The following is a 20,162-nucleotide window of genomic DNA, read 5'->3' on the forward strand; positions in this document are numbered from 1 at the left end:
AACTTTCTGATGCTGAAATGGTTTATCATCTAAGAGGTAACTTAGATTGTGCACGTCGTGATAATGAACTGTTAAGTTTACAGATCACAGACCTTGAGAAAGAGGTCAATGAATTAAGACTTGTGCACATTAATCAAGACAAATTAAAAGAACAGGTATCTTTTCTAGAGAATAGAGTTGACTGTTATAGAAAACTCGAAACTATTCTCAAAGACAAGATCACCGTTCTTGAGACTAAGGTTAGAGCCTACTTCAATTCTTGTTCAAAGGCTAAAGAGTTCTACAGTAAGCAATCTGTTAATCAAACATCTGGAATAGGTTATGATTATAATGCTGCTATTGGAGAATTAGGCATAAACTCCCCTCCTCATGTCTGTGCTAAAGGGAGGGAAGTACCACATGTGCTTAAGGGTGTTGATGAACCCCTCTATAAAGCATCAATTGCTGAACCATTTGATGCGACCTCTTCTGTTATTCAAGAAGAAATACGTGCTGAGGATCATGCTTATGAGAAGATTGTTTCCAAGTCAAGTGAGTCAAAAGTTCCAGTCAAAGTTGTGAAAGCAACTGAGACTAACTCAGACACACATGAGTTGGATAACAATAATGCCATGTCTACCATGCATAAATTACCTGCTGTTAATCACTCTCATAAAGCATGTTGTGTTGCTAATTGTATGTCTTGTGCTTTTAATATGATGTATGCTTATTTTAATGGTAAGCATGTGTCTAATGATAAGACTACTCCTCGACAGCATGTGAATAACAAGAAGCATGATAGGTCTAAGACTGCTAGTCCTTCTAAGGCTAGAAAGGAGACATTTGTGCCTAAGCTTAAACAGAAATTTGTTAAGGCTGTTTACAAGGTCAAATGTTCAGTCATTGAGAAAGTTGAGACAATTAAAATTAAAAATGTTGTTTTGCCTGACAAAGGACAGTTCTACAAGTATGCCGGGCCCAACCAAGTTTGGGTTCCGAAGAAGGTCTAATCCATTTGTAGTGCAGGGCATTAAACATGTGTAACCGGTAGTGTGGATTCTTGACAGTGGATCATCAAGACATATGACCGGAGATAGAGCCCTGCTATCAAATGTGGATTGAGAAAGCTGGCCCCCTGATTACCTTTGGAGATAACAGCAAAGGTTTATCCGAGGGATATGGCTGTTTGCAAGCTGGGAATGTTATCATTGAAAATTTTGTATAGTGTGCTAGGTTATTATCAGGAAGCATCATCTAACATATAGCACCAGTGACGAGACTTGAGAATATTACGACATATCAGGCACCTGCTGCACATTACACTTGGAATTGGACTCTAGTAAGATGTGTACAAGTGTACTCCTGGTTGGTGAGTCAAAAGAGGAAGTCAATGCACCACAGTTCATGGACTTTACAGCTGCAGATCTATTGGACTATGCAATCTCTTCTTCACAATCTCACTTCAGGTTGGTATGAACTAGTGTACTACTCAAGCAATCGTCAAGAACATGGTATGGCACTCTAACTGAAGTTATTGTTTAATATGAACTAGTAGATTCGTCATATTTTTAACTCTCTTATCATTAGGCACAATCATATTGTTTTATATGTGCAGTGATATATTGTTAATGCAACATAACAATTAGTATCTAAAGTACTTGACAAGTATCGGTCAATGATATGTTGTTAACATTATGTTGCAGATATTTGTAAGCTTTTGACATGAATGAGAATTACTTAGACTTTACCCTAAGTGATCAATGTTTTATCAAAAACTCATTCATATTGAAAAACAAAATTAAACTTCTTTCTACATTAGTGATTTCTTATTTCATGTAAAATCTTTTAAAATCACTATTGTAAATCATTTTCTCTCTATTACCATATATTCTATGATACAGGTTCAGTCTCCATTGACTTTCTTTCATTGACAGTCATGAGGTTGAAAACCCACAACATCTATCCCAGACTGTAAAGACAAACACAAAAACAGAACCAACCAACACTCTCTTATCACTAAATGTAGTATGAATGAGCGTGAGGGAGATAGTGCCTAGTGCACCACATAAGGAAGGTTCTGTAGTCAACCCAGTAGCTCTGTCTCATACATAGATGAGTAGTATTTAAACCGAGACAACTGCTAGCCCCCAGACATCTTCTCAAAAAGATGTAATGGCTGAAAAGGCATAAAAACAGTTACTAGATTCATTCTCTCAACAGGGTGCGTCTATTAAATTTTGTCTGTCGGCCAAGGTATCCTATGTAGTGTCACCACTTCAAACATAAACAATTCTTGATGCACAAGGAGAGGTTACACACACAAAGGATGAGTTGACGGAAACAAGAGTTTCGACCATTTTAAGGTCAGATGCGATTGTTCAAGGTTCGTTAATGGACCAATTGCCTTTACAGGTGTTAGGAGAGGATATTGATCCAAAAGCCATATGTCAGTGGTCAGTGTCTACCTCCCCAGGCTTAAATCCCCTGGATGCATCTGCGGATAGTGGATCTGACATAGGTGCAGATCGGCAACTTGTTGACAATGATTCAGATATTACCTGATGAGTCACAAGGAAATGTCTTCACAGACATTAGAAGGGAACCTTGATCTTTATGCTAAATTCTTTGGATCATTGTTTACCTTCCCAGAATTCAAATCTGGAACCCTAAAAGGGAAACTAGCAACTTGTAAATTATGACTCAGATTCATCTGACGAGTTTAACAAGGATGGGGATTTGCGAACTCCCATTGCACCACCTATGACCTCCTTAAGGATGGCTCAGGTGATTTTCCTTGCAGGTACAGCTGGATTATGGAGCTATGAGAGAAGAGTGATACACTTGTGAGAATGAGTGTAAACACGAGTGGAGAGAAGAGTGAAACACAAGTGAGGTACACTAAACAGAATCACACACTCACAGTGAGGAAAAAAGAGAAACTACTTGTTATTTCTTTTCCAACCAAGTAAAATATGAGAACTTCTTCAGACGACGGCATACATTCCTTCACTAAGGGGGAGATAAAAGCTTAAGTAATAGTTTGGAGGATTCCTCAACTAAGGGGGAGAAATAGCAGGGAGGAAGAAAAAGATCATATGTACACTACTCCACACCATTGTTGTTTGTAACTACGGATCCTATTGTACGGGAGAGGTGGTAAACACAAGGTGATTTTCTGATAAGGGAAGAAGCTGTTAAGGGAGTACCATTGGTTTTATCTGCGGATCCTATTGTACGGGAGAGGTGGTAAATGAAGGTGATCTTCTTTAATCAGTTGATTCTCATAGGGGGAGAAGCAAGAGAGATATGGGCTTCTCAACAGGAAATGTGGTTGTACAAATGAAGATGGAACTACTTGAAGATATGTTCAGTCTAGAGGAACATCTACTTGGAATCTGGAAAATGTTAAATCTAGTCCAGAACTTTTCTACTATTTACTTTGCATTTCTGTTTATATCTTTTTCTTATTTGTTAGTTGAGTTATCCTCTAGGTATTTGTGTGTTATTGTCTACCAAATAAATAGGGGGAGATTGTAAGTCATATGTCATAGGCCTATTTGTATATTCGAGGATTCAACTCAACTCAAATAAGAATGTAATAAGTAAATAGTGGATCGACCGTCAGAGAGATCTCGCAAAGTAATATATGTCAAAGGATTCAGAAACAAGGTTCATCTACAGACTTGAGGTGTTAATTCACTGGAAGAAGTTCAAGAAGTTGATCATGCCTCAGTGATATAAATCAAGATCGTAGATTTAATCAAGTGACAGAGATCTCGTCAGAGTATCATTAATTACAAGGATTTAATCTGAAGAAAATCAAAAGTATCAAAGTCAAGACATGAAGAAACGTCACGGAAGTTAGTCACTCATGAACCAGATAGTACATCGAGTGTCAGCATTGAAGTGGCGGAATTGATTCATAAGTCTCAGTGATTTTCAGAAGATTGTCAGAAGAATGGATGCTGCTCAGGGTTAGTATTAATTCTCTATTAACTAATTAAGTCATTTAATTTAATTAAGAAAATAAATTATATCTGCAAAGATTAATTTATTGATTAATTGAATTAAATTGATTAATTAATTTAGAATTAATATTGAGGATTTACAAGATTTTAATTGGTTTAAAATCTACTTAAATTCAAAACAAGACAATTCATTTGAACTAGTATGACAATCGGTATGACAATTGATAGTCATACCGAAAGTCATGCCAATACATTTAATTGTCTTATTAGAATTTCTGTTTAGATTAAAATCTGTTATTAATTCAGCAAGACAATTTATTTGAACTAATATGACAATCGGTATGACAATCAATAGTCATACCGAAAGTCTTGCTAGTTCATTTTGATTGTCTTGCTAGTTGTAAATATTGTCATACCGAAAGTCTTGCTGGCCAAAGAGATTGTCATGCCAGTACATTTTTCAGTTCGGTGTTTGATAAAAGAAGCAGAAGACTTTTATTGATCAACACTCTTACAGAATCCAATCCAACAAAAACAGAACCCGAGAACAAAAGAAAAAGAAGCAGAAAAATATTTCATCTCATCTGCAAACTTCAAGATCAATTTCTAGATTGTAAAGTTAAATCCAATCAACTAGAAATCTTTATCTTGTTCTTATGTAACAATCTAGCGGATCAAAATCCCTAGAACTTAATCTCAAATCGCGTTTAGCATTTGATTCTAATTATTGCAAAAATAGAAAAAGTTCATGTTGAATTTATTCTAAATTTGTGATAATTGATTTGAGATTAATTCCTTGTAATCGATACAGTTGTTGTAACACCTTTCAAGTTTAATAATATTCTTATTTAACTTGAATTTTGTTTCACATTTTTTTTATTCCGCATTTATTCGATTATTCGGTACTGTTTGTATTCAACCCCCCCTTCTACAAACACATTGGGACCTAACAATAAGAATAATCAATTAAAGGGTTAATAATAATAATATTTTATGAAAAAATTTCAGCTGAAAATTTTGCCTATAAATATACTATTATAAACCCTATTTGCCTCAACCCAAATACAAACCCTAATTCTAAAGTAGAAAAGAGAGGGAGGCAACTAATTCTCCCAACCCCTTCCTCCTCCATCACATTGATCTCTTGATGGATACTGGTGGAGTGCTTCACAATTGAGGAGCAGCTGCTACGGATCTCCGCTCGTCGTTCTTGGATGGCTATTAAAGACCTCCATCTTTCCATTAACGTAAAGCTTCTTAAGGTAAACATACTAAACTACGAATTAAATATTATTTTTCGCATGGATCCTGCGGAGGGTTTCATTTTTTTTTAAGATTTAAATTTACGTTTTCATTGCGTTTATGTGCTAAAAACCCTTCAATTTGGACTACTTTGGACCTGAGCATCTTGCGCTCTCCAACTTCATCCCAATATAAGAGAGTTCGACATCTTCTTCTTTTTTCGTACAGGGCCTCATAAGGCGACATCCCGACACTGTCATATCACCTATCATCGTAAAAAAAACTCTCAATCTGAGCTAAATGATCATTCCAAATTCCTTTTAAGTCTACTGCACAGATTTTCATCATAGTTTCTAGCACTATAGCTTTTGTTTCTCAGTACCCACTCTTTTCCAGTTCGTAGTCGTTACTATCTTCCGTACATAATACTATATTGGTTACACTTTTGCTCGTTAGCATTCTATAACCTTTTAATAAATGCATCAACCTTAGTATCACGAACGCGTTTTCATTCCGAATACCAGCATACTTTTACAACTCTTTTTCTAGCTGCTTCTATCTTCCAAAGTTTGATCAATCATATAGAAGTAAAAGAATTTATTGAGAGATCACTATAATCATGAACACTTGTTCTATTGCATAGTTACTACAGAAGGTGGCCAACCTTTAGTACTTGATAAGCAATTAAACAACATGTGGTATCCTGCTAGGCTTCTATCACACAGATAGATAGTCATTCGGCTATACCTCCCCTTTTGGAAGGGTTGTTTATCACAAGAGAACAAAACATATATATGTATATATCTCAACGGCAAGTATTATAGCATCGCAATTCACATGCCTGAATATTTACTATTCCGTCCATCGTTCTATGGACCCAGGCTCTTGATCGAGCTTATAAACAATCACTGTTGAAACCCCCTTGCCAGCGAAAATTGAATCTGGGATTTCATTCTAGACCTCATCGTTACTAGAATCCATTTTTATACCGCAACCTTCTTCTTATAGTAATACTACTATTTATCAATAAGAAGGAAAAATATATCATAGGTAAATGTTCGGCTTAGTTGGTCTATCATTAATAACTTATACATCACCACGACCCAATTAGTGGTACTCAATCTCAACATCCATTCCAATACAACTCTCATTGTTGTAATCGGCTCATTACTCACAGAATAATTGCTGCATTACTATGGTCCACCGCTGACCTACTGTAGTCATTCATTTTCCATGAAATCTTAATAGCTAACCATATAGAATCCATACATGTCGTATCGAATTCTTCCAAGAAGGTAACATAATCACCATTTCATGATTCATGAAGAACACTCCTGAACTTGGCGTACATATGACATGAAGCAGATAAAATTGTAGAAGAGTTTCAATCAAAGAAATGATTAGGTCTTACCGCGGAAATAACCTTTATGTAAAGTTAGACCGTCGGCAAAATATAAGTTTCTTATTTATTATCTTACATAAGTCATACTTGTAAATAAGCCGGACTAAAAATAACTGTAAACCAATCCAGCTTATTCGGTCTACCTGAGGTACAACACCAAACATCCAACGGAACAGCTGGCCGTTTTCTACCCATTTCCTGGCCGTGAATTTCATGATAGGCAACTTGATTCACTGTTATGTTGTGTCAATTTAAGAAAACAAGTGTGTGCTATAATGCCCAATATAATAATGTACAGTATGAAAAGACTATATAAGAAATTCAAGTATAATACCATATACGGTAAATATGTTTATTTAAAATAGCTTTCCTCGGTGATTCACACCTTATTTTGAAAACAATTCTTTTATTATCCCGCAAATATCTTAATGGTAAACCCATCACCTAGGCTTGGGTTACGGTATAGCATCACAATTCCATTTGGAAAAATTGGACATTCACCGGAGCCCCCTAGATACGATGATCAGTCGTATAACAGTATCATTTTTCTATATGTAGATGGATGACATCCTAACATCCTGGTTGTCACCCAAGCCACATTTGGGCTTTATATATTTCCCTATTCTATCGGGGTATGTTTTCCATGGTACCTTCTCATACAAAAAATTAATATGGCAGTTTCCCCAGTCAATGAAGAACTGGATCTCTACCTCTTCTTTGTCCTTTTAAGAATCCTATCATATACTTAGAATCATCGAACTATATCGAAGTTCCCCAAGCATTTTGCTTGTTGATAGGCGTGGCTCATCTTATATATATGTACTTCTGAAAGTTTTCGGAGGAAGTACTAAGGATTTGAGTTGACCGTTGTCAACAGATCAATAAATAAGGGGGAAGTTTCCTTTGAAACTATGTTTAAATATTTAAAATAAGTCGAGATATATTCATCGACGATTTGAAAGTATTCGTAAGATTTTCAGAAATCCATGAGTAGTTTAGAATAGGTTTTATGATTAATAATTAATAATTAATTAATAATTATTAAATAATTAGACCTCGAATGATTATGTTTTAAAAGAATATTTGAAATAATATTCCCCAACTAATTTACGTTTAAATAATTAGGGTAACCTTTAACAATATAATTAATCGAGTTTGAAATAAATAATCGTTGGAGAATACTTCTCCTATAATAAATGAATAATTGAAATAATATTCGTTATTCGAGTAATTAAATATAGTTGAGGGAATACGGTCTTTGGAAATCATTTTAAATAATATCGAGGTATTTAATATTTCGCAAGTGGACATCGAGTCCCTTGGAATAAAACAAATGCGGACTTTTAGTCGTCCAAAACGTCTCCGGAATGATTCCCGAGTTTTCATTTAAAACTCCAACCGACTCCCGGTCTCATAATTATGCATCACGCCCATGATGGTGCTAAAATATTTTACGATATATATATACATCATATCATAATCACTATTTATGCGAAAACTCAAATTCTCGTATCATGGCAAGCATGGCATTTATGCAAAAGACAGTAAAACAATCCTTTCACAACACAACAATATATGGAGTTGGGTTCGTAAATTGCCTGGGTACTTTAAGGTGGAGGATGCTCTATGGCCCGCTCGGAAATCTATAATCATAAACATATATCGTTTCGTTAGATCCCGTTCTTATTTATGGTGACTCGTACATACGCGCTACTTATTAATCATTCCCGCAACTCATTTTAATCTTATTATTCCTTTAATTACTCATTTGTGTTACGTTCGCTCTCTTTTCGAAATCCTTTATGTCTGTTTATGCCTTTTACATTTCCATCGTCGGCTCCGCTTATGATTCTGAATGGTTTTCTAATCGCGCGATCTCGGCTCCGATATATTTATAAAATTGAACAATATATATTTTCAGATGAAATTTTTATAGAAGTTAATAAACATTATTTCTTACTATCTGTAAAAATTTCATGATTTTTGAATATTTTAAAGTCGATCATTTCTATTCCCAAAGTTCGTAATTTGTAGTAGTTTTTATCGCGTAAATCACTTTTACTAAAACGGTCATAACTTTTGATCCGTAAATCGAAATCAAGCGATTCAAGCGCCTAAATGATCCTTATAACATTGTATATCGTAATCAAGTGTTAAGCTTCAAGAAACTACAGTTTATACATTCGGGAACTTCTGCAGAAACTTTAAGTTGAGTTTCATTCCTTTTAACGAGGTTACGATTACGATCCGAGTTTCGTTCACGTCTTAAATCATTATACCAACATCAACAACCATCAAATCATCATTTCAATACTAACACCTCTGAATAACATCATGTGCTTGAGGCAACAATCATCAACCTTAAAACTAGTTAATTAAACATCAAGATAATAGCAAATCAACCACTAAAACTAGGTTTATAACTAGGATTTCAAAGTTTCTTAAAACTTAAACCTTAAATAATGATTGGTCAAAGATTTATATGTTAGATATATTTGATAATGTCATGGCTAATATGTTTTATGTTTAGATTTCAGATCTTATTTGAACAGGACAAATCAGTACTTAACTGATCAGTACTTATACTGGACGTCAGGACTTAAGAGATATCAGTACTTATGTTATCAGGAGATAAACATCAGGAGATAGATATCAAAACTTAAGTGCTGAAGGACGATCAGATAAGGACAGCAGCTGATTAAAGTTAAGAAGATCAAGATAAACATAAGAAGAGATATGCATGAAGAAGGAATTCCATAAAGAATGGAATACTTGGAATAAAAGATATCTGATTGATATATATTAGGAAGCAGAATTATATTCCATATCAATTAGCGATTATCTTGTAACTGTGTAATATATAAACACAGACATAGGGTTTACACTATAAGTGTTATCATAATCGAGAATATTATTTACTTAACCCTAGCAGCTCTTGTGATATTTTGTTCATCACTGAGAGATAACAGTTCCAGATTGTAACAGAGTTTATTGTTTCAATAAAGTTTGTTTTCTGTTACATAAGTTCTTGAAGTTTGATTTGATTGTAATAAACACTGTATTCACCCCCTCTACAGTGAAAGTGTGACCTAACAAGTGGTATCAGAGCTTTCTGTAAACACACATACAGTTAAAGATCCAAACACAATCATGTCTGACACAGAAACTCCAACTAAGCCTACCAAAACTGAGGAATCATCAAAGACATCAATTCAGAGTCGATATGAGACTATTAGAGTTCTCATATTGAGACCATCTGAATATCCCATATGGAAGGTAAGGATGACCATGTTTCTGGAAGCAACAGATCCAGAATATCTTGATAGAATCAAGGAAGGGCCTCACAAACCTACCAAGCTCGATGTTGTAGTTGCAGGTGAAGCAGCAATGACTGTACCAAAAGAAAAGAGTGATTACACTGCTGAAGATATAGCATCTATTGCTAAGGATGCCAAGGTACGACACTTACTGCATAGTGCCATTGATAATGTAATGTCAAACAGGGTAATCAACTGCAAGACTGCCAAGGAGATATGGGATGCACTGGAGACAAGGTGTCAAGGAACTGAAACAGTTAAGAAGAACAGGAAGACAATACTCACTCAAGAGTATGAACATTTTGACTCAAAATCTAATGAGTCATTGAATGATTTATATGATAGATTTGTCAAACTTTTGAATGATTTGTCATTGGTTGATAAAGAGTATGATCTTGAAGATACCAACCTAAAATTCCTGTTAGCTCTTCCTGAATGCTGGGATTTGAAGGCAACAACAATAAGAGACAACTACAATCTTGATGAAACAACTCTTGATGAAATCTATGGAATGCTCAAGACTCATGAACTTGAGATGGAACAAAGAAGCAAGAGGAAAGGAGGAAAGTCAAGGACAGTTGCTCTCAAGGCTGAAGAGGAATCCCCCAAAGCACCTTCCTCAAAGAAAGACAAGGGTAAAGCTCTTTTCATAAAGTCTGATACTGAGTCATCAAGTTCTGAGAGTGATGATGACTCAGATTCTGAAAGCTTGCCTGAGACTGATGCTGATGAGGAGATGATGAAGCTGTGTGCTCTTATGGTGAAAGGAATCACAAAGATTGCATACAGGAGGTTCAGGAAGGGAAAGAAGTTTTCCAGGAAAGGTATAAGTTCTGATAAGAAGAATTTCAGAAGATCTGAAGGAAGAGGAGGAAAGTCTGACAGAGGAGATTACACCAATGTTAAATGTTATAATTGTGGTGAGAAAGGCCACATATCTCCTGATTGCAAGAAGACCAAGAGTGACAAAGGCAAAGCTCTTGTCACAAAGCAGAAAAGCTGGACAGACACCTCAGACTCTGAAAGTGAGGAGAACTATGCATTGATGGCAAATGCTGATAAATCAAGTTCTGAGAGCAGTTCTGAAGCTGCTGAAACAAAGGTACCTCAGACTACTTATGCTTTTCATACTGATGATATTAATGAGTTGAGAAGATATCTTAAAACCATGTTTGTTAGTTATAGAGATCAAACTTTAACATGTGAAAGATTAACTTCTGAAAATCTTGTTTTTAGGAAAAGAAATGATTTCTTAGAAAAAGAGTTAGTCATGTTCCATCAAACTCAGAAGGATAAAGATGATGCTTTTTATGTTAGGGATGAAGTGCTAAAAATGAATGAATCTCTAAAAACTGAGTTAGAAAAGGAGAGAGAGATTATTAGGACTTGGACTAACTCTGGCAAAACAACTCAAAATTTGCTGAGCAGTGGAAACTGGAAAGAGGGCTTAGGTTATGGAGAAAATAAAAATGAAAAAGGAACTGTAGAAATTAAGCCTGTTGATAAGAAAAAGCCGAAGTTAAAACCTGTTAAGTTTGTAACTGAAAAATCTGAAAATGAGAAATCAGAAGTTAAAAATGAATTAGCTTCTGACAAACTAAAACAGGAAAAGACAGCTGAAGTTAACATAGGCTTAATGACAAAGAAGCAGCTTAAGCATAAGCTGAAAGATGTTAAGAATGCAAACAAGGTAAAATCACCTAGGAAAAATAGGAATGGAAAGGAAGGTGTGAATAAAAGCAATAACTATAAATCTGTTCCTGATGCTCCTAGGAAAGCATGTCATAACTGTGGAAGTTCTAACCATCTGGCTTCTTTTTGCAGGAAGAATAAGAATATTCACTCCTTATCTTCAAAATCAGGAGTTAAGAGTCAGTCTGTTAGATACAAACCACAAAATCCTTATTTTCATTGTGGTAGTTTATGGCATTCCATTTATACTTGTAAGGAATATCATAGTTTGTACTATGATTATTATCAAATAAAACCTTCTTTAAAGAAAGTTTCTGTTGTTCCTTCTAGTGTAAGTTCTGATTCAAAGTCTGGTAGTATAAGTTCTGATAAGAAAACTGTTAACATAAAATCTGATGCTAAATCCGCTGCAAATGTTAACAAACCTAAAAAGGCCAAAGGATCCAAGCAAGTCTGGGTCCTTAAAACTAATAATTAGTGGTCTTTTTGATTGCAGGGCAACAGGAAAAATATTTTAGTTCTGGACAGTGGATGTTCAAGACATATGACTGGAAATAAGGCCCTGCTATCAGACTTTGTGGAGAAAGCTGGCCCAAGTGTTTCTTATGGAGATGGCAACATTGGAAAAACCTTGGGATATGGCAATATCAATCTTGGGAATGTCATCATTAAAGATGTAGCTCTGGTCTCAGGACTTAAACACAACCTACTGAGTATAAGTCAAATCTGTGACAGAGGTTATCATGTTGATTTCTTTGCAGAACATTGTGAAATAGTTAGTAAATCTAAAGGAAAAGTTGTTCTGAAGGGATTCGGGCGTGGTAACATTTATGAAGCTAAGCTTTCAACAAGTTCTGATGGTTCTGCAATCTGTTTGATGAGTAGAGCCTCAATTGAAGAAAGCTGGAATTGGCACAAGAAACTCTCTCATTTAAATTTCAACAAGATAAATGAGCTAATCAAGAAGGATCTTGTGAGAGGACTGCCAAAATCAGTGTTTGCTCCTGATGGTCTTTGTGACTCATGTCAGAAGGCCAAACAAAGAAAATCTTCATTCAAGAGCAAGACTGAATCATCAATTCTTGAGCCTTATTATCTACTTTATGTTGATCTATTTGGTCCAGTGAATGTCATGTCTATTGCAAAGAAGAAATATGCGTTGGTCATAGTAGATGAGTTCACCAGATACACATGGGTGTATTTCTTGCACACAAAAAATGAAACTGCATCTATCCTAATTGATCATGTCAAACATCTGGATAAATTGATCAAAGATTCTGTGAAAATTTTGAGGAGTGATAATGGCACTGAATTCAAGAATCTGATAATGGAAGAGTTCTGCAAAAATCATGGAATAAAGCAGGAATTTTCTGCTCCTGGAACTCCACAGCAAAATGGAGTTGTTGAAAGGAAGAATAGAACTCTCATTGAAGCTGCACGAACAATGCTTGTAGAAGCAAAGCTTCCAACCTATTTCTGGGCTGAAGCTGTGCAGACTGCTTGTTTTACTCAAAATGCAACACTCATTAACAAGCATGGAAAAACACCATATGAGATGGTGAAGAACAAGAAGCCAAATCTGAAATACTTTCATGTATTTGGATGTAAGTGTTTTGTTCTCAAGACTCATCCTGAACAGCTATCCAAGTTTGATCTAAAAGCTGATGAGGGAATCTTTGTTGGATATCCACTTTCCACAAAAGCCTTCAGAGTCTATAATTTGAGAACAAAAGTGGTTATGGAATCTATCAATGTCTCTTTTGATGACAAGAAGATCACTGGACTTGAAGATTGCATTGATCATGATCAGCTGAGATTTGAAAATGAAGATTCATATTCTGATACCTTAAGTCCTGACAGTCTAAGTCCTGATACTGTAAACTCTGATGGATTAAACTCTGATGTTATTGAAACTGTGGTGACTACATCAAAGGAAGATGCACCAATGCATGGGGAGCATACTCAAGATATTATCACATCTCAAGAAGCATCAGAACACACAACTGGCTCTTCAAGTTCTGATTCGTCAAGTTCTGATAAGCCAAGTACTGACAGTGCTGAAAATCTAAATGCTGAAGGATCCAACTCAGAGAGCATAGTTTCAGGGGGAGCATCAGAAAATGAAAACGAAGACAGCATGAATCGTGGGGGAGCATCCAGTTCTAGAGAAAACCTTCCATCTGCAAGGAAGTGGACAAAATCACATACACCTGATTTGATAATTGGAAATCCTGATGCAGGTGTCAGAACTAGAACAGGTACTTCTAATGAATGTCTTTACAATTCTTTTCTCTCTCAGTCTGAGCCAAAGAAAGTGGAAGAAGCTCTTCAAGATGCTGATTGGGTGCAAGCAATGCAGGAAGAGTTGAATGAATTTGAAAGAAACAAAGTCTGGACCTTAGTGCCAAGACCTAAGAATAGATCTGTTGTTGGTACAAAATGGGTATTCAGAAATAAAACTGATAGTGATGGCATAATTACAAGGAACAAGGCAAGGCTGGTTGCAAAAAGGATATTCTCAACAGGAAGGAATTGACTATGATGAAACATTTGCACCAGTTGCTAGGTTAGAAGCCATAAGGATATTCATGGCTTATGCTGCTCACAAAAAGTTTACTGTCTTTCAAATGGATGTGAAAAGTGCTTTTCTCAATGGAGAATTGGAGGAGGAAGTATATGTTGAACAACCTCCAGGCTTTGTAGATTTCAAATATTCAGATTATGTCTACAGGCTTGATAAAGCACTTTATGGACTTAAGCAAGCTCCTAGAGCATGGTATGAGACTTTAGCTCAGGTTCTTCTGGAAAGTGGATTCAACAGAGGAACTATTGACAAAACACTGTTCTATCTCAACCATGGCAAGGACTTACTTTTGGTCCAGATTTATGTTGATGATATCATTTTTGGGTCTCCAAATGACAAACTTTGCAACAAGTTTGCCAAACTAATGCAGTCAAGATATCAGATGAGTATGATGGGAGAACTTAGTTATTTTCTGGGCCTTCAAGTCAAGCAGAGTGAAGAAGGCACTTTTATTTGTCAATCTAAGTACACCAGAAACTTGCTGAAGAAATTTGGAATGCAAGACTGTTCAAGTGCATCCACTCCCATGGCCACTGCAACAAAACTGGATAAGGATACTGGTAATTCAGTAGATATTACTGATTATAGAGGTATGATTGGCTCACTTCTCTATCTAACTGCTAGTAGACCAGATATCATGTTTGCTACCTGTCTTTGTGCAAAATTTCAAGCAGATCCAAGAGAACCTCACTTAACAGCTGTAAAAAGAATCTTTAAGTATCTTAAAGGAACAGCTGATCTAGGATTATGGTATCCTAGAGAATCAGATTTTAAATTAATAGGTTACTCAGATGCAGATTTTGCAGGTTGCAAAATTGACAGGAAAAGCACAAGTGGAAGCTGCCAATTTCTTGGAGGCAGATTGGTTTCTTGGTATAGCAAGAAACAAAAGTCAATTTCCACATCAACTGCAGAAGCAGAGTATATTGCTGCAGGAAGCTGCTGTGCACAGATTCTTTGGATGAAGAATCAGTTACTGGATTATGGGTTAACATATTTCAAAATCCCTATCTACTGTGATAATCAAAGTGCTATTGCTATGACAGGTAATCCAGTTCAACACTCTATGACAAAGCACATCAGCATCAGGTACCATTTCATCAGGGAACATGTGGATGAAGGTACAGTGGAATTGCATTTTGTTGCCACAGATCAACAAGTAGCAGATATCTTCACAAAACCACTGTGTGAAGCTACCTTTACAAGATTGGTAAATGAACTTGGAATGATTTCAGGTTCTTTCTCTAAATCTGCTTAAACTTGTTCTATGTTATCAGACTTTATGATCAGTATTTACAGAATTAATCTCTTTGTGTATTCTGTGCTTAATTGATAAATGTTTTTAAGTACTGACTTTTGTCTGATATATATCTCTTAACTCTAATAAGTGATATATCTGTTTAAGTAATCATTCAATCCTATGAGGATAATTGTGCTAGATACTGACCTACTAGTCTTCAATAAACAAATGATCCCATGAAAGAAGTAATTATTTCTGTGGAAATCTTATGACACAAGCAAATTCTGATACTTGAGCTTAGTTTAGTTTACTTTATTCATCTTATTACTAAGTCCCAAATTAGAATAATGCTACTCATCTGTTTAAGTTCTGATTCTAGTAAAACTGCTGAATGTACTAAGTGCTGATAAACCTCACTTATCAAAAGAAGAAGAAAAAGAATCAAAGAATAATATCAGGTACTCCTTTGAGATCTAGAGTAAAAATGTGAATGGGACGACCCAAGTGCATAGCTGGTATTAAGTAAATATGCATTAGAAAAGCAAAATATTTTCTTGGTGACCTTTCACACTCTATGATTACTGGAGAAATACTCTGATAATAGCATAAATTCTGATAAGCAGTCGTAACTCACTTACACTGAGAAGCCACTGTAAAATAGAATTTAAAAAGATGCATAAAATTAGCACAAAAACAGTTGAGGTGGACTCATGCATGAACTCATTTATCAGTAGGTTTCAGGATAATGACAGCTCTTTAGCAAAATTTTAATTATGACTTATTTCTAAGATGTACTGAAGTAAATCAGACTTTACTCTTTATTAGTTATTTAGCTTAATGCACACACAAATCACTCCATATGAATGATGAAATTTTTGTGGTGGTCTATGTTCTGTTAGACAAACAGTCACTGTGTCACCTTGCACAAATTCTGAGGACACGTTCTAGTTATATGTTCTGATGATTAAGTTCTGAAGACTATAACTCAGAACTTGTATGAAAACTTACTAAGATAGATATTCCTTGTTCGAGTTAAGACATTATGTTCTGATGACTGTTAAGTTCTGGTATAGGTCTAAGTTCTGATTTTTTCAGTCTAACCCTTTACTTGACTTATTCGTGAGTAAAATTTGGTAACAGTCTCAGATTAATTTAGAATATGTTGAAGTGGAAGATTAATAGTCTATGGTTAGGACTAATGGCACTCGTCTTTGAACAGTTCACTCTTGTTACATGTGCACATTCCTTTTCAAATGACTGTTATTCTTCTTCAAGTCTAGGGAGACGAGGTAGACTTAACTCTATCTGTCAACATTAAATATCTTCGCGTCTCCTGGCATTCTCTTGCCTATATAAACAGCCACTTCACATTACCCTTTCCATAAATTTTTCTCACAATCTTAACTTCATATTTTTTTTCAAAAACATCATGGTCCAATTCAACATATTTTTGAATTACCAAGATTTTCATATGGAGCTAAGCTGCGCCGACTGGCAGCAGGAGTGGCATGTAACTGCCATTCCTGAAGAGATATGGGGCTCTGTCCCACAGGCGGTGCTGAACCGACTTCTGTTCTTCGAGATGGACTACCAGCTTCATCTTGATCGATTGGCGGAGGAAAGGCGGGAAGCTATCCGTCAGCAAGAGCGAATCATTCGACTCGCTATCTTGTTTGTCGAAGATAGGAAGAGGAAGATGACTTAATCTCATCTTCTTCCTGTTCTTCTTCATCCTCAGCTTTGTCAGGCTTCTTAGCTAGGACTAAAGCTGTTGACGTTAGGTTTAGAAGCTTAGGACAAGATTGTAAAAGTTCTGATGTAATTTTAATTTCATCAATGTATTATTTTGATATATTAATGGAATTTGTTTTTATCTTATGATCTTGTCTCTGAGAAATTTTGATACGCATTGATAAATCCTGATAAATATTCCGATGATCGTATAAATTGTGTCTGACTTTAAGTTCTGATAATGTTTTATCAGTACTTACTTAACTGATTGATTTTACTCATTCCCACAAACAGTTTTTTTTCTCAGAATATCGATATTGCAGAGTAAAATATTTGAATTAGTGGGAACGGTTTCAATTTTAAATTAAACTGATTCACCTTGATTAATGGAATCTAGGTAAGTGGAACGGTTTTTCCTTGAAAAACTGCAAGTGGGTGGTAATTATTCCTTATTTACCGTGCCCATTACTTTTTGCCTTATCTATGTATAACAGTTGTCAAGGTATTTACCACTACCTTTAAATGCATGTCTGCCATGTGTCCTCAACGGTTACTTTTTGTGTATAAGTAAAAGAGAGCAAAGATTGTCAAATCTTTTATTTACCTTTATATTTTATCTCTCTCTTTACTTTTCAACTCTCTCATCTACTGACGATTTTCTTTTAAGAGGCATTTTCTCAAACACATTACAGGTTACCGATATCTTTCCAAAAATAATGGCACCCAAGGACATTCTCTTTGATGGAGCAAAGTTTGTTCCTAATAATTTCTCTGCGATACTTAACACGACAGAGGCACCCTCTGAACTTCATTTCATTCAGGACTTTCTCACTAGTTCTGATATTGGGTTTGCTCTAACTGAGCCTACATCCATTTCTGGAGTTCAAGTACTGGAGTTTTGGAGGAGTGGAGTATATGACAATGGTGGTGCTCAAGGGTCCCCAAGTTTAATATTTTCATCAGGGGAAAATGAGTATGTTGTGACTCTGTCTACAGTTAGACAGGCATTACAGCTACCTGAGGACTGTGTTTATTCTACTGTTGATGACTCAGTTCTTTAACACATGATGGTTAGTCTGGGATATGAAGGAACATTGACCAAGCTTGGACAGTTGAAGAGATCTTTCATAAGGAGGGAATGGAGTTTCTTCTTTGATTGCATTACCAAAGCTTTCGCCAACAAATGTTCAAATTTTGATGCAATTCCCATATTCAGCCAACAAATCGGCCTTAATCACCTATGATCCTGTGAAGTACACTGCACTTTATCCTGATGTTCAAACATCAGAACCTGGTTCATCAGCACCTACCACCTCTACTCAGCCACCTCAAACCTCTCAACCATCTCTCAGAACATATCTCAAGTCCTATGTGAAGCCTACATCTTCTAAGTCAAAGAGAACAAAGACTGTTTCTCAAACACCTCAGAAGAAGAGGAGGATTACTTTGAGAGATGAATCAGATTCTGAGGAACAGATTCTTTCTTCAGAACCTGTGGTAAATGAAGCTGAGAAAGTAACTTCTCAGAAGGATTCTGATATTGGGGGTTCTAAGCTTCTCAAAAGGCTTAGACGAATGACTGTTCCTGAAACTCCAAAAGAATCCAAATCAACCAAGAAATACAAGAAACAGAGGGCACAAAGGCCAGTTTCAGATGATGAGGAGGAAGCAGCTAAGGAAGGGGATCAGGAATCTCTGATCTCACAAGAAAAAGACTTTGATCCAGTTACTTCTTCTCCATCCACTCCATCACAGGAACCAGTATCTGACAAGGCTAATTCCCCTTTTGTGTCTCTTGGTAATCAAGGCACAAGTGCTGATAATGCTGATCAACACTTAGTTATGCCTGGAGTAATTCTCTTAGAAGCTCCAACAGCAACAAATCTTTTGCCAACACCTGTTACTGATGCTATTCAAACTCCGGAATTATCTAAGTCACCTTCTCTGCATCTAGACACTGATGATCAGACTTTAGGTGAGCATCAGGATATGGCTGTTGATCAGAACTTAGCATCAGATCAGCAATTAGAGGATGCTGAAGTCTCCATTGCTACTCACACTGCTATTATATCAGATGATACTGATTCTATAAGTTCTGATGCTGCACATGCTGGAGATACTGGTGATGCTGCTCCAACTGCAGATACTGATGCAGCAGGTCCTTTAGGACATATTCCTCTTTCTAAGTCTGAACAAGTAAAGAAGTTTGTTACAGAGGAACCACCAGTGCCTTGGAGTGAAACTCCTGCAGGACAGGAGTGGACTAAGGAATGGAACTCAGTTTCATGTATTCCATCTGCGTTACATCTTACTGAGCACTTGACTAAAGCTGATGAAATGTTAAATTCTGATGATTTTAAAACCCAGCTTCGTGTCACTGCATTGAGTACTAAACATCTACAAGGTCTTCATTCAACTACTCATGCAGAAATACACAAGATTCAGGAGAACTTTATCAAGCAGGAACAAGTTTGGAAACTTGATAAGAAAAAGTTCTTTCAACCTTCTATTGACAGGATTGCTTATATTGAGAAGACTCAAGATCGTCAACAAGTACAGATTGATCAAATTCTGCAAAATCAAGATTCTCAGCAATCACAATTGACTGAAATCCAATCTTCAGTGGAATTGCTTATCTCTCTTCTACTTCCTGCTGATGCCAAAAAGGGGGAGAAAGTAATTAAGTCCAAATGCAAGGATGACAAGACACTGCAAGGAAAGGATGATGAAAAAGATGACCAAGGAAACTCTGGAATGGGTGGAGGTCATAGTCAAGGTAAAAGATTCTCATCAAGAAATGCTGAAATTGCAAGTCACAGGATAAGTTCTGATACTGGGAAGAAATTAAGTTCTGATACTGGTAAAAGAATAAATTCTGATGAACTTCTAGATCTTGATGAAGAAATGTCAAGACAGTTATTTCTTCAAGAAAATCCAGGAATGGACTTGGAAAGTTTAAAGGAAGAAGAAGCTAGACTTAAATCAAAGAAAGCCACATCTAAATCTG

Source organism: Apium graveolens, chromosome 8, assembly GCF_009905375.1.
Source record: "Apium graveolens cultivar Ventura chromosome 8, ASM990537v1, whole genome shotgun sequence".
Taxonomy (NCBI): Eukaryota; Viridiplantae; Streptophyta; class Magnoliopsida; order Apiales; family Apiaceae; genus Apium; species Apium graveolens.